Source organism: Brienomyrus brachyistius, chromosome 4 (genome assembly GCF_023856365.1).
Source record: "Brienomyrus brachyistius isolate T26 chromosome 4, BBRACH_0.4, whole genome shotgun sequence".
NCBI lineage: Eukaryota > Metazoa > Chordata > Actinopteri > Osteoglossiformes > Mormyridae > Brienomyrus > Brienomyrus brachyistius.
Genome location: NC_064536.1, coordinates 18,167,051 through 18,181,409, shown reverse-complemented (window position 1 = coordinate 18,181,409; position 14,359 = coordinate 18,167,051).

The window sequence follows — 14,359 nt, the reverse complement described above, 5'->3', positions numbered from 1 at the left end:
GCCCTAAAAACATATAAAAATGCCACCTCCAACTCCCACCCTACAGCTAAGCAGCAGGTGTGAGGCAATATAGAAAATAGTCAATATTTATTACCCACAGCCACATTGTACAATGATGTGATAGGTCTGTCTAAGCACAATGTGATAGGTCACTGTTAGCACAGTGTGATAGGCCTATGATATTATAATCTGACAGGTCTACGATAGCACAATATGATAGGTCTGTGGTAGCATGGTATGATAAGTCTATGCTAGCACAATGTGATTGGTCTGTGATAGCATAATAGCATAATATGATAAGTCTATGCTAGCACAATGTGTCTGTGATAGCATAATAGCATAATATGATAAGTCTATGCTAGCACAATATGATAGGTCTGTGATAGCATGATGTGCTAAGTCTATGCTAACACAATGTGATAGGTCTGTGATAGCATGATGCGATAAGTCTATGCTAGTACAATATGATAGGTCTGTGATAGCATGATGTGATAAGTCTATGCTAGTACATAGGTATATGCTAGTACAATGTGATTGAATGTTAGCAGCCATACCCCATGCATTCCAGATTTGGCAGTATATTTGAAGTTAAGCAAGTTAGGACCTGGTCAGTGCTTGAATGGGAGACCAACTAGAAAACTGGGTTGGAAGAGGTGTTGGTATGGCTAAGCAGTTAGTTCGTCTTGTGGGCTGTGTGGATCCCAATAGTCCAGTGATGAGGACGCTGCACTATAAAAATAGTGCGTCCTTCGGATCAGACATAAAACCGAGTCTCAGAGGTCATAAAAGAACCCTTGACCCTTGACCACCTCTTGAAAGAATTGGGGTGGTACCCCAATCTCCTGGCTAAAATTGCCTACTGTGTCCCTTTCAAATCTGGCCTCCTAATCATCCCCTATATCTAATTGGTGAGTTCTCTCCTGCCCCTTCACTGCCTTAGCTACTGTGTAGTGAGCGTACTGGTGCAGAATAGTTGATGTTGCATCATCAACGTGGGTGCTACACAATGATGGTGGTTGAAGTGGTTCTCTGTTGGCTCTGCAAAGCACTTTGAGTGTCTTGAGAAGTGATATACAGTGGAACTTCAGTCCTCGAACTCATTAGAACTTGAATTTCTTAAAAGTCGAACAAACCAGTTAGAAAAAAAAAATGACCTAGAACTTGATCTGAATCTCAGAAGTTGAACCGTGAACGCCGACCTAAGATAACATGGTGAAATGAGTCACGCGGTACGTTTCTCAGCGGAAACAAAGGGTAACGCTTCAGTCTCAGCCTCGCATTCACTGTGATAGCGTCGTTTGTTGATGATAGTGCTATTTTTTTATTGAAAATATTAGGTAATACTTTACATCATTTTGGTAGCCATTGCTCACCAAAAAGTTACGCAATAGTTGTACAAATGTTGCAACCTAAAAATTTGCAATTTCCGAACAAATTAACAAATACAGAGTAATAATAAAAATAAACAATGGACCGCATGGCATAGTCTAGTGTTGGCGCAGTGTTGGGGCATGGCTTGGGGTTGTCACGATCTGCCGAGCCGGGACCGGGGAAGCAGGGACAGGATTCAAGCAATCGGGAAACACGGGGTTTAACTGAGAACAGGCAGAACAACACAATGACGTTACAATGACCAGACTGGGGAAACAAACTGAAACGCGACCCTTCTAGAACACCAACTGCCTGGTATGGATGTATTCAGAGTTTGGAGGTAGCAAAAATGTGGACTATCTGGGATCCCCAAGGACTGGATTGGGAAACACTGGTTGCTAGCAGGGTGTAATAAGTATATGCTGCCGTGAAACAGGTAGGTCTATGCTAGCTTTATTAAATTAATCTATGCTAGCATGTATGTGTCATGACCTGCTCATCGGCTCCTCCTGTGTGCCATGCCCCCTGCTTACCCACGTGTGTTTCCCGGATTGTACCCAGATGTGTCTGCTTATTTTCAATCAGTCCTGTGTATTTCAGTCCGTGTCTTACCCGACTCCTTTGTCCGTCATTGATGTTACGTGATGTCAGTCAGTGTGAGATGTTCCCCAGTCCTCGTAATTCCAATAAATCCCCGTTCACCCTGCTTACACCTGCTCGCCTGCTTCCTGCCTGCTTGCCTGCCAGCGCGTTCGCCCGCTTCCCGGACGATCGTGACAGTATGTGCTTATACATTGTAGTAGGTCTGTGCTTGGATGATATGAGAGGTCTGGGCTAGCATGATATAACTGGTAGCACAAGGTGTTAGCTTTATGCTAGCCCGATGTGATTGGTTTGTGCTAGCATGGTGTGTTAGTACCATGCTAGCATGATGTGATTGATTTGTGGTAGCATGATGTGTTAATTCCATACTAACATGACATGATTGGTTTGGTTGAACATAATATGATAGCTCTATGCTAGCACAATGTAATAGCTCTCTTCTAGTACAGTATGATAGCTCTATGCTAGTACAATTTGATGCTAACAGATGGTACCGGTTCAAATGAACACAAAGCATGAAAGCAGGGCCCCTGAACTACAAAAGCCAGACACTTCAGATGAAGTGATTAAACACAGGGACACAAGTTTACATAATAGATTAGTGGAAGGTATGATGAATTACAGATTAAAAATACCAGATTCGAGAAAGAAAGGGGGTTTAAGAGGTATGATTCAGTCCATTTATTCGGTGGCTAGTTGGGCTGTCCAGCTCTTTAAAAACATGCATGGGTCTCTTACTGCTTCAGTATTCTGCCTACCTGACAAATATGAGTAGCTGGGTGAAGAGGTTCAAATGGCGTCGTGTGAGGGCTGAGCCGCCTCCCACTCTTCATCAAGGGAGCAAAGCGTGAATCCAATTAATTCGAACCGATACCGGTTTCTCACTCTTGCGTCACGAGCCTAATCTGCCTGGAGCGTTTATACACATTAACTCCGCCAAGGTGGGTAATATGTAAATCCCCTTGCCGTGAGTTCTCGCTTTAGACGCGCCACGATGTGTCTGTTGATCTGTCCGTGCAAAATCCCATTAATATGTAATATTCTGTCGCGGTAGGCTCTGATGTGTCATGAAGGCTTTGTTATACAGCTCGTGACCGATGTCTAAGGCTTTGAGTTGCTTGTCATCAACACTATGGCCCGTTCTCAATATGCAGGGTGTGAACAGGAAATTAAGAAAAGGGCTTCCAAGGCAAAAAAAAAACAGGAAGTAATATACACCAACAACAAAAACACAACAGCAAACTTTCCCTGAAGATTACCCTTAGCTACTCTTTCTCCTTGATTCCTTCTCTCCTCTCACTTCATCAGGACTTCAGTTTGGCAGGTGGTGAAGATTCAGCCAGTTAAGCCTCTGTAACTGCTGTCAGAAGGTTGTTGGTTTAAATCCCACGTTTGGCAGAGTAGCCATGTCTCCATTGGGTCCTTGAGCAAGACCTTTATCCTCTTGGAAAAACTGCTCTCTTTTCACTATTATTAGTATATGCATCATAAAAAAGGGTAAAAAAAAAAAGTGTATCACTGTTTTGGAGTCAGAAATAATACCAGGTATTACTTATGTTTTTTAGCAACTGTACATGCTGGTATAGCCAATTAGAACCTTTTTAGAGATATTATCAATTTCCATTCCTCTTCTTAAACTTTTAAAATAAGTAAATCATTTATGAAGCTAGTAATAGAAGAGATTTTATATTTAGACACAACCATTGTAGATTAACTATTTCCTGATTGTAGGGTGTTGTGTGGTTCAGTGGGGTTAGCCCTCTATGCCTGTGAGCAGAAAGTTGCTGGTTCAAGTCTCCTAATCAGCAGAGTGACTGCATTGATTGGCCCCTGAGCAAGGCTCTTGGACTGAATTGCTCCAGGCACAATACACGTAGTATGCTGTCCCAAAATGCTGAATGATCTGAAGAGGGTTACAGTTCATTTTCAGCCCACTCATGCCTTCTATAAAAAAAAATACAATTAAAAATATAGTGCTTTACCTTGGTATAATTTAACTGTACTGCAGCCTTCCACCAGCCAGTCCTCTACCTTCTTTTCAGATGTTACACAGCTAAGGAGTCCCAGATGCTTGTCACGAAAGAAAATATGTACTTTGACATTTTTCTTCCAGTCATATTAATTCTCAGCTCGGTTGCTATAAGCATTTAGCCTCTGGTGGTTGTTTGACCACTCCCTCCGAGTTAGCTAAAGCCACCGCTAACGCTAGCATGTCATAAGTGCTGAACTCCATGTATTGGATTACCCTTTCCGTCGGCAAATAAACCCACATTGCTAGTAAACAATCGAACCTTTTCCTTTTGGCCTGAAACCTAATAAGAAATTTAATAGTTCCTCTGAGAGGGCTTTATCTGAACCGAACGCAAACATTTCAGTGCTGGCCCAGGGCGACGTTTCACATTAAGAGGCCTTGCCAGTTAAAAGTGTCAACACAGCTGTCTATAGAAGTCCCCAAGGGATGCCTGACTCTAATGTGCTTTGACAGGATTTTCAAGGGGGGGCTTTTAAATAGACGCGCTGAACTATATACTTCATTGGTGATCTAACCTCCAGTGGACTTTATTCGTGATGTTATATGCCTAATATCACAAATGACATAAATTCACACAGTTTCACACAATTCGACGTTCAACTGAAGCTTTTTATGGGTCTTTCCCTACTTTGACTTCTCATTCGTGAATTTTATTCTTAATTCTCTTCAAACCCAGTAGTAGCTGAACTGGCTTAATTGACTCTGAGTATCAATATATGATATATAATATATAATATATAATGACGTGTAAAATTCAGTCTTTGTGGTCTTACCCTGAAGTTAAGGGCTTTGCTCAAGCACCCAATGGTGACATCATTGCACTGACCTTGGGACTTAACCAGCAACCATTTGATCCCAGGTCCAGCATATTAACCTGCTGAGCCATACACCTTGGGTATAGCTTATTAGTGTCCCTCCAATACAAGGATTACAGTGAACCAGGATGCAGTGGGGACACCCTGGATGGGAAGCCAGTTCTTCACTGGAAACAGACAGACACTCTCACACACCACAGACGACGCAGAGACAGCAGACTGTTTTTGGATTGTGGGAGGGAAATGGAGTAGACATAAAAAGACTCACACAGACACACACACAGACACACACACACACACAGAGGAATCAAATGCACAGCCCTAGAGTTGTGAGGCTTTGCTGTAACTCAACAGCGTAGGACAGAGTTTTACACAACTTAATAATTAAAATTTAAAGGTCTATTTATTGCAGGGGATGAATCAATCCAAATTAAGTATTGAGGAGTACCAATCCCCCCCACAACCCCCCCCCCCCCCCCCCCCCCACTGCCCTACGCTCCCACACCAAATACCCATGTATCCTCTATTCGAGGTTTATTACAAAAACACACTAATAATGAATTCCACTGCTAATGAATCGATGAATAGGATTTTGCTGTGATGGTATTTGTGCGAAGTGCTGACATACTTTTGAAGAAAAGGAGCATAAAAGCGACTGAACGTCCCTACAGCCAGTGACAGAGAGAAATCCGCCCTTGATGGAAACCTTCACGTAGATGACATGCTTTTGGGCCTCCACCAAGAAGTAAATGAGCAGTGCAGCCCACACGGTAAACATCAACAGCTCTCTCGTCAAGGGGGGGCCGGGTATGATTTGGAGCGCACTTCAAACACTCACACGTAGGGGGCAGCGGATTAGCTCTGTATGAACTCCCACTTAAGCAGGGGCTCACCCCGTCATATGACTCACAAACAGAGGATTGTGGGAGCATGGAAACATGCTAAACCCAGTGTGCACTACAATGTGCAGTAAAATCAGTGCCAGAGCTCAGCTCTGGGACCTCACATATTACACCTAATATAATGACACTTAAAATTAATTTGAGGTACTGTAAATTTTAGAATAAATAGCCCTCCACTAAATAAATGTATATTTAACAGACTGGTTGTGTTGTCGGAAACTAAATAAGTATATTTTGCTAATCTGACTTTTAATTTGAAAAGGAAAAACTGCACCACATGCACTGCACCAAATCCACTTTTTGGACAGATGAGATTGGTTACCTGACTCCAAGACTCAAATAGATAAAGGGGGACATCAAACATAGACAGGAATTGTAAATAACCATAAATATAGTTTTTACTTTTATATTTTTTACATTTTAGAGAAAGCAATCACTGTAGCAACTGAGGATTAAGGGCCTTGGTCAAGGGCCCGATAGCAGGATTTGTACCAACAACCTTCTGATCACAGACACAGTGGCTGAGCCTCACACCACCCCCTGTGCAAAACTATGCAAAAACAATTGGCAGTATAGTGACCGATGATGCAAATAAGTCATATGACTAAATAAGTGAGTGCTGACCTACAGAATGTAAGCCCTACAGTGGGAGTGCATTTGGAGGTGGACATGCGTTTGCCATGCAGGCCTTAGCGGAATATTGGTTAGGGTTAGATCCCAGACACTGTCCTCATGAAGGATCTGAATTGCCTGGAAAAATACCTCCTCAGCCTTACCACGCTGGCCATCGGACAGCGGTAGCCAAGGCACATGCACCCTAAATATCCTCTGCAGTAGATGTGCTCTAACGGTCTAAGCTTAGGGGCGTCAGCGTTTACCTGCACCCTGAAGGGCACTGATTTGAATCCCATGGTTAGTGGAATGGTCATATCACTGCTAATACTGAGTCCTCGAGTGAGGCCCTTGGCTCCCTGACCAGGATACTCGTCCATCAAGATGCATGGAAGTTCACTAGTCCAATTAATTCGAGCAGGAAGGAGTTAACATACCCATCAGAAACCACGGAACTGTGATTCATCTGTTTAAAAAAATTCTATTATTTTAGAGAACACTGGTTGGTATAATTAAGCCTCTCACACTTATTCGGATGATGCGGATATACTTCTGAAGATCCATATTGTCTACTCCTCTTCATCCCAATTTAGCATCACCCCTATCTTAGTAGCCCTGTAATAGCCCCTTGAACATTAGTGCTCTGACGTTATTTTGTTTTCTTTTTTCCTCACCATTTCACCTGTGACCATTTCAATAAAGCAGAGAATAAAATAGGATAAGGTTTGAAGACGAGCGATGAATTTCCAGATCTTTTATTTTTGGTGAGTGGATTGAACCAGATATGGATTTAGTTTGCACACATGAAATGATGGAATTACTTTCAGCGTCTATGTACTAGTTTCAGCTCACAGATTTCCATAGATGTATTTCTAAATGTTGCGAGGATGCCAGATTTCCAGCTGACCCATACAGATTCCTTTCTTAATTGCCTCGTCTCGACATAACTACTGTCATCAACCCCTACTTTGATTCTGTGTGACTTTATAAACTACTAACGTCGTCACCCTACCGATGTTTTGATTGAAAAACCTTTGTCACTTCAGGTGGTGAGCTATTCATGAAACTCAGCGGGATTTAAATAATTATTCGAACCATCTGCCTGTAAGTGTTTAACAGATGGCCGCATGAAGTTCTTCTCTCCTTCAGTTTTTCAACCGAAAGCCGAGTCCTCGTGTATTCTACGGGGCTGGTGTGTGGATTAGCGGGTCGAGATGCTGTGATCAGAAGGTCGTCAGTTAAAATCCCTGTGTAATTTCACCGTTGGCCCCTTGAGTGAGGCCCTTGATCTCAATTGCTCCAGGGACTGACTGACCCTGCTCTTTCAAAAATGTACATCGCCTTGGATGAAACCATCTGCTAAATAAATGTAAAGTAATTGGGTTGAGTTTCACCAGTTTTCTCGCTCCTTAGAAAGGTCACCGCCAAGATAAAATCCATACCTTTCCTTTCCTTAGGTGGATCGAATCGCTCAAGGTATGGTTATGCCTGTAGGTGTCAATGACAGTGATGAGATTGGATATGCACGCTCGGCCTTGGTGACACAATCAGGGAGGGGTAGAGACATCTCAGAGATTATCATGTCAATCATTCTAATCAACGCTGTCCGCTGGCAAATTACCAGAAATTATTGAGAGGCTTCGTTATGCGCAATCAGCCCATGTGTGCGTCATGTGATATATCCAGAGTGGAGTGTTAGAATGGAAGGATCCCAGTAGCTTTTCCTGGGATCCTAATGCAGAAAGTTCTGTAACCCATTCAGCCTTCATCACAGATGTGAAGGATCCTGTGGGGTACTCAAGCGGGGCTGGTTTACTTTGCAAACACGACGCTGTGAGATTCTCAGCGGTGCGTGTGGTTTGTGTTCATTTGCAGAGGTTGAGTACACTGTGACTGTGGCTCTTTATACTCAACTGGTAGGTTGAAACAAAATCCTGGTTTGGATTTGTACTCTCTGGACCTGAAATCCCCACATCTGTTTATTTCATACAGGTCAGCCTGACCTGAACTCGATCTGGGTGGGATGGTTTGAAGTACATAGGAGGAGTAAACCTCCACAAACCAGTGATTTGCATAGCGTAGAACAGTATGAGGGATCTGCATTGTGGCCTATACTCTGTATTGTAGCCACTGCAAGCCTGGTTTGAATCTGGGTCATGGTAATTCTGACCTTCTGGGGAATGGATCATGTGTAGCTAAGTGGCTTAAGCTTCTGTGCCTGTGATCGGTAGGTCAGTGGTTCCAAATCCACAGTTGGTGATGTTGGACCCCTGCTCAAGGCCTGTATATCACTCTGGATACAAATGTTTGCCAAGTAATAAAATGGAAATGTGCTGTTATCTAGAGCAACAGGAATGTGGGACACAGGTGGAGGTAACAACAAGATGCTGGGCGAACATTTTCGTGAGCAATGAGGTGAATCATCTTCAGAATCTCCAAAACCAATACAGGCAAGGTAAGTGCTGTAAAACGCCAAGCACCCTCACTGGGACAGAATGCGAACCTCATTTACGAGCCCCAACCGAGGTAAACTAGCATTAGGGACAACAGCAACACGAGCATGATGAGGTATAACTGCCTCACAGTAGTTCATAGTGTGGTGTGTATAGCCATTACGTCTTCATTAAGGACGGTAAGAGGTACCTAATGATGGAGAAACTTTAGGTTGGTTGGGTGAGGAGACAGTAGGGGTTGATGGGTCTATAGCATATATCCTGCTCCCTGGAAAAGACACTGATGACCTAAAACATAAGAATCTTTATTGTCAGTGCACTGAGCAGCAACGTGCATTTATTTATTGCACACTTTTCTCCAAAACAACTTTCAGTAGAAGGAAGGGTTTCAGGGGACGGCATGGTGGTGCAGTGGTTAGCACTGTTACCTCACACCTCTGAGACCCGGGTTCGAGTCTCCGCCTGGGTCACATGTGTGCGGAGTTTGCATGTTCTCCCCATGCCGTCATGGGGGTTTCCTCTGGGTACTCCGGTTTCCCCCCACAGTCCAAAAACATGCTGAGGCTAATTGGAGTTGCTAAATTACCCATAGGTGTGAGTGTGCTCTGCGATGGGCTGGCCCCCCATCCTGGGCTGTTCCCTGCCTTGTGCCCATTGCTTCCGGGATAGGCTTCAGACCCCCCTGCGACCCAGTAGGATAAATGGATGGATGGAAAGCTTTCACTTTATGTGCAAATCCTGGGATTTGAACCAACAACCTTTGCATTAACAGCACAACACTTTTTGTATTGAGCTACTTATTTCCATATGCAATAGGTATAGACAAGAAGAACACTCAGACAGGCACTTGTAATTATGCATATGTAATACACCCTATATTTATAGCATTTTATTTGCTTGACCTTCTGAGGGAGGGGTCACGTGTGGCTAAGTGGCTTAAGTGCCTGTGTCTGTGATCGGTAGGTCAATGGTTCAAAATCCTGTGTTGGTGAGGTTGGACCCCCTATCTCACTCTGGATACAAATGTTTGCCAAGTAAAAGAAAGAAATATATAGGGTGGGGTCAAATGTCAATAATGGCACATTTCTGCTATATTGTGCTTGGGGGGGGGGGGTTATAGTATCCTCCACAATGTCCAGGACATTCGTTGTTGGAAAAAGCACAAATTGTTTCTCCAGTGAGATTGCATAATTTTGTTTTGTAGCCTGTCGTCGATGAAGATGCCCATTCACGCATTGTCATTTCGAAGAAGCGCGAAACGGAGTCAGGCATTCAGGCCAAAACTGACGGCGTGAGTCAGTACATCTCGCTGCTGAATAACAGCGCGCTCTGACAGTGACAGACGGGCCCGTCTCGATGAAAAACAATCACACTTTCACCTTTCATTTTCCTCTATTCTGCAATTACATCAATGTCACAATCAACGGCGGTAATCAATTAAGCGAGCTACGTCAAGTTATAATTACGTTATTAAAAATAAAGCTTCTGAAACTCGTACTGCTAGCTTATGATTTACTGATGCTTTGCATAGACAGTTTTTTTCATTAGAATTTTATTTTTCTCTCAGGTTGTCTAATTTGGAACTATTTTGATATAAATTTCTACTAAATTTCATATTCAAAACATTTAATTTTACGTCGAAGGCCCCTCCCCCCCATGGACTGTGGTTTGCGTTGAAACTAATAATGAAGATCATTTGAAGAGCACCATCATGGTGGAATATGTGTGAAACATTGTGCAAGACTAGAGCCTGCAGACTGTCCCAGGATGCAGTGGGTATGTACCGGGGGTCTCCCCAGACAGCGCTCTATTGCGGGCCGTGTACACACACACACACACACACACACACACACACACACACACACACACACACACAAAGAGTCATGTAATCATATCGTTTTAGGGACTGCTCATTCATATCTATGGCAATAATGCTAATGCTAACTATGACAACCTTAACCCCTACCCAGTCCTAACCATAACCATAACTAATCAAACAAAATACTTTGCATTTTTAGTTGTTTAATTGCAGTCACGGATTTTTATAAAAATTGAGTTTTCCCACATAGGGACCAGGAAAGTGGTCCCCATAAGGTAAAAAAGCAGGTATTCATCACATTGTGGGGACATTTGGTCCCTACAAGGTAAGGTATACCTGGACCACGCATACACACACACACACACACACACACACACAAACATCCTGTCGGAAGATGGTGTGTGGCTCAGCGTTTTGGGGTGCTGTGACTGTGAAAAGTTGCTGGTTCAAGTCCTACTTGTGATGTCACTATTGAGCTCATGAGCAAGGCCCTTAACCCACCCGCCCCCCCCCCCCATTGCTCCAGGGACTGACTGACCCAGTTTTCTCAAAAAATGTATGTCACTACTAAAAAAAGTGTAAATTCAGCCAGGTGTTGGGTTTAAACATGTGAGGGTGCTGCACTACCTGCTGCTTTACCATCTAGAATAAAATGAACATTTAAAAGAATTTAATTAGAGTATGTGGTGTGTCTGACGTTTTAATCGTCAGTGGTCTGAACTTAGGTGGGTCAGCTAACACATCTACCAAGTTAGGGTTCGAATCCCACCCGCCACTCTGTGTCTGAGGGTCGCATGCTCTCTCTGTCTATCATGTTGGTTTCCTGTTGAAGACATGAGGTTAGGCTAATTAAATTGTTCATAATGTTTGCGTGAGTGTAGCCCCCATGTAGGACTGGCATCCCATCCACGGTGTCCCCCTGCCTCGTGCCCTGTGATGGACTGGCATCCCGTCCAGGGTGTCCCCCTGCCTCGTGCCCTGTGATGGACTGGCATCCCATCCAGGGTGTCCCCCTGCCTCATGCCATGTGATGGACTGGCATCCCATCCAGGGTGTCCCCTGCCTCATGCCCTGTGATGGACTGGCATCCCATCCAGGGTGTCCCCCTGCCTCATGCCCTGTGATGGACTGGCATCCCATCCACGGTGATCCCCTGCCTCGTGTCCTGTGATGGACTGGCATCCCATCCAGGGTCTCCCCCTGCCTCGTGTCCTGTGATGGACTGGCATCCCATCCAGGGTGTCCCCCTGTCTCGTGCCCTGTGATGGACTGGCATCCCATCCAGGGTGTCCCCCTGCCTCATGCCCTGTGATGGACTGCTGTCCCATCCAGGGTGTCCCCCTGCCTCATGCCCTGTGATGGACTGGCATCCCATCCAGGGTGTCCCCCTTCCTCATGCCCTGTGATGGACTGGCATCCCATCCAGGGTGTCCCCTGTCTCGTTTCCTGTGATGGACTGGCATCCCATCCAGGGTGTCCCCCTGCCTCGTGCCCTGTGATGGACTGGCATCCCATCCAGGGTGTCCCCCTGCCTCGTGCCCAGTGATGGACTGGCATCCCATCCAGGGTGTCCCCTGTCTCGTGCCCTGTGATGGACTGGCATCCCATCCAGGGTGTCCCCCTGCCTCATGCCCTGTGATGGACTGCTGTCCCATCCAGGGTGTCCCCTGCCTCATGCCCTGTGATGGACTGGCATCCCATCCAGGGTGTCCCCCTTCCTCATGCCCTGTGATGGACTGGCATCCCATCCAGGGTGTCCCCTGTCTCGTTTCCTGTGATGGACTGGCATCCCATCCAGGGTGTCCCCCTGCCTCATGCCCTGTGATGGACTGGCATCCCGTCCTGGGTGTCCCCTGTCTCGTGCCCTGTGATGGACTGGCATCCCGTCCTGGGTGTCCCCTGTCTCGTGCCCTGTGATGGACTGGCATCCCATCCAGGGTGTCCCCCTGCCTCATCCCCTGTGATGGACTGGCATCCCGTCCTGGGTGTCCCCTGTCTCGTGCCCTGTGATGGACTGGCATCCCATCCAGGGTGTCCCCCTGCCTCGTGCCCTGTGATGGACTGGCATCCCGTCCTGGGTGTCCCCTGCCTCATGCCCTGTGATGGACTGGCATTCCATCCAGGGTGTCCCCCTGCCTCGTGCCCTGTGATGGACTGGCATCCCGTCCTGGGTGTCCCCCTGCCTCGTGCCCTGTGATGAACTGGCATCCCGTCCTGGGTGTCCCCTGTCTCGTGCCCTGTGATGGACTGGCATCCCATCCAGGGTGTCCCCCTGCCTCATGCCCTGTGATGGACTGGCATCCCATCCAGGGTGTCCCCCTGCCTCATGCCCTGTGATGGACTGGCATCCCATCCAGGGTGTCCCCCTTCCTCATGCCCTGTGATGGACTGGCATCCCATCCAGGGTGTCCCCTGTCTCGTTTCCTGTGATGGACTGGCATCCCATCCAGGGTGTCCCCCTGCCTCGTGCCCTGTGATGGACTGGCATCCCATCCAGGGTGTCCCCCTGCCTCATGCCCTGTGATGGACTGGCATCCCATCCAGGGTGTCCCCCTGCCTCATGCCCTGTGATGGACTGGCATCCCATCCAGGGTGTCCCCCTGCCTCGTGCCCTGTGATGGACTGGCATCCCATCCAGGGTGTCCCCTGCCTCATGCCCTGTGATGGACTGGCATCCTGTCGAGGGTGTCCCCTGCCTCATGCCCTGTGATGGACTGGCATCCCATCCAGGGTGTCCCCTGTCTCGTGCCCTGTGATGGACTGGCATCCCGTCCTGGGTGTCCCCTGTCTCGTGCCCTGTGATGGACTGGCATCCCGTCCTGGGTGTCCCCTGTCTCGTGCCCTGTGATGGACTGGCATTCCGTCCTGGGTGTCCCCTGTCTCGTGCCCTGTGATGGACTGGCATCCCATCCAGGGTGTCCCCCTGCCTCATGCCCTGTGATGGACTGGCATCCCGTCCTGGGTGTCCCCTGTCTCGTGCCCTGTGATGGACTGGCATCCCGTCCTGGGTGTCCCCTGTCTCGTGCCCTGTGATGGACTGGCATCCCATCCAGGGTGTCCCCCTGCCTCATCCCCTGTGATGGACTGGCATCCCGTCCTGGGTGTCCCCTGTCTCGTGCCCTGTGATGGACTGGCATCCCATCCAGGGTGTCCCCCTGCCTCGTGCCCTGTGATGGACTGGCATCCCGTCCTGGGTGTCCCCTGCCTCATGCCCTGTGATGGACTGGCATTCCATCCAGGGTGTCCCCCTGCCTCGTGCCCTGTGATGGACTGGCATCCCGTCCTGGGTGTCCCCCTGCCTCGTGCCCTGTGATGAACTGGCATCCCGTCCTGGGTGTCCCCTGTCTCGTGCCCTGTGATGGACTGGCATCCCATCCAGGGTGTCCCCCTGCCTCATGCCCTGTGATGGACTGGCATCCCATCCAGGGTGTCCCCCTGCCTCGTGCCCTGCGATGGACTGGCATCCCATCCAGGGTGTCCCCCTGCCTCATGCCCTGTGATGGACTGGCATCCCGTCCTGGGTGTCCCCTGCCTCATGCCCTGTGATGGACTGGCATCCCATCCAGGGTGTCCCCTGCCTCATGCCCTGTGATGGACTGGCATCCTGTCGAGGGTGTCCCCTGCCTCATGCCCTGTGATGGACTGGTATCCCATCCAGGGTGTCCCCTGTCTCGTGCCCTGTGATGGACTGGCATCCCGTCCTGGGTGTCCCCTGTCTCGTGCCCTGTGATGGACTGGCATCCCGTCCTGGG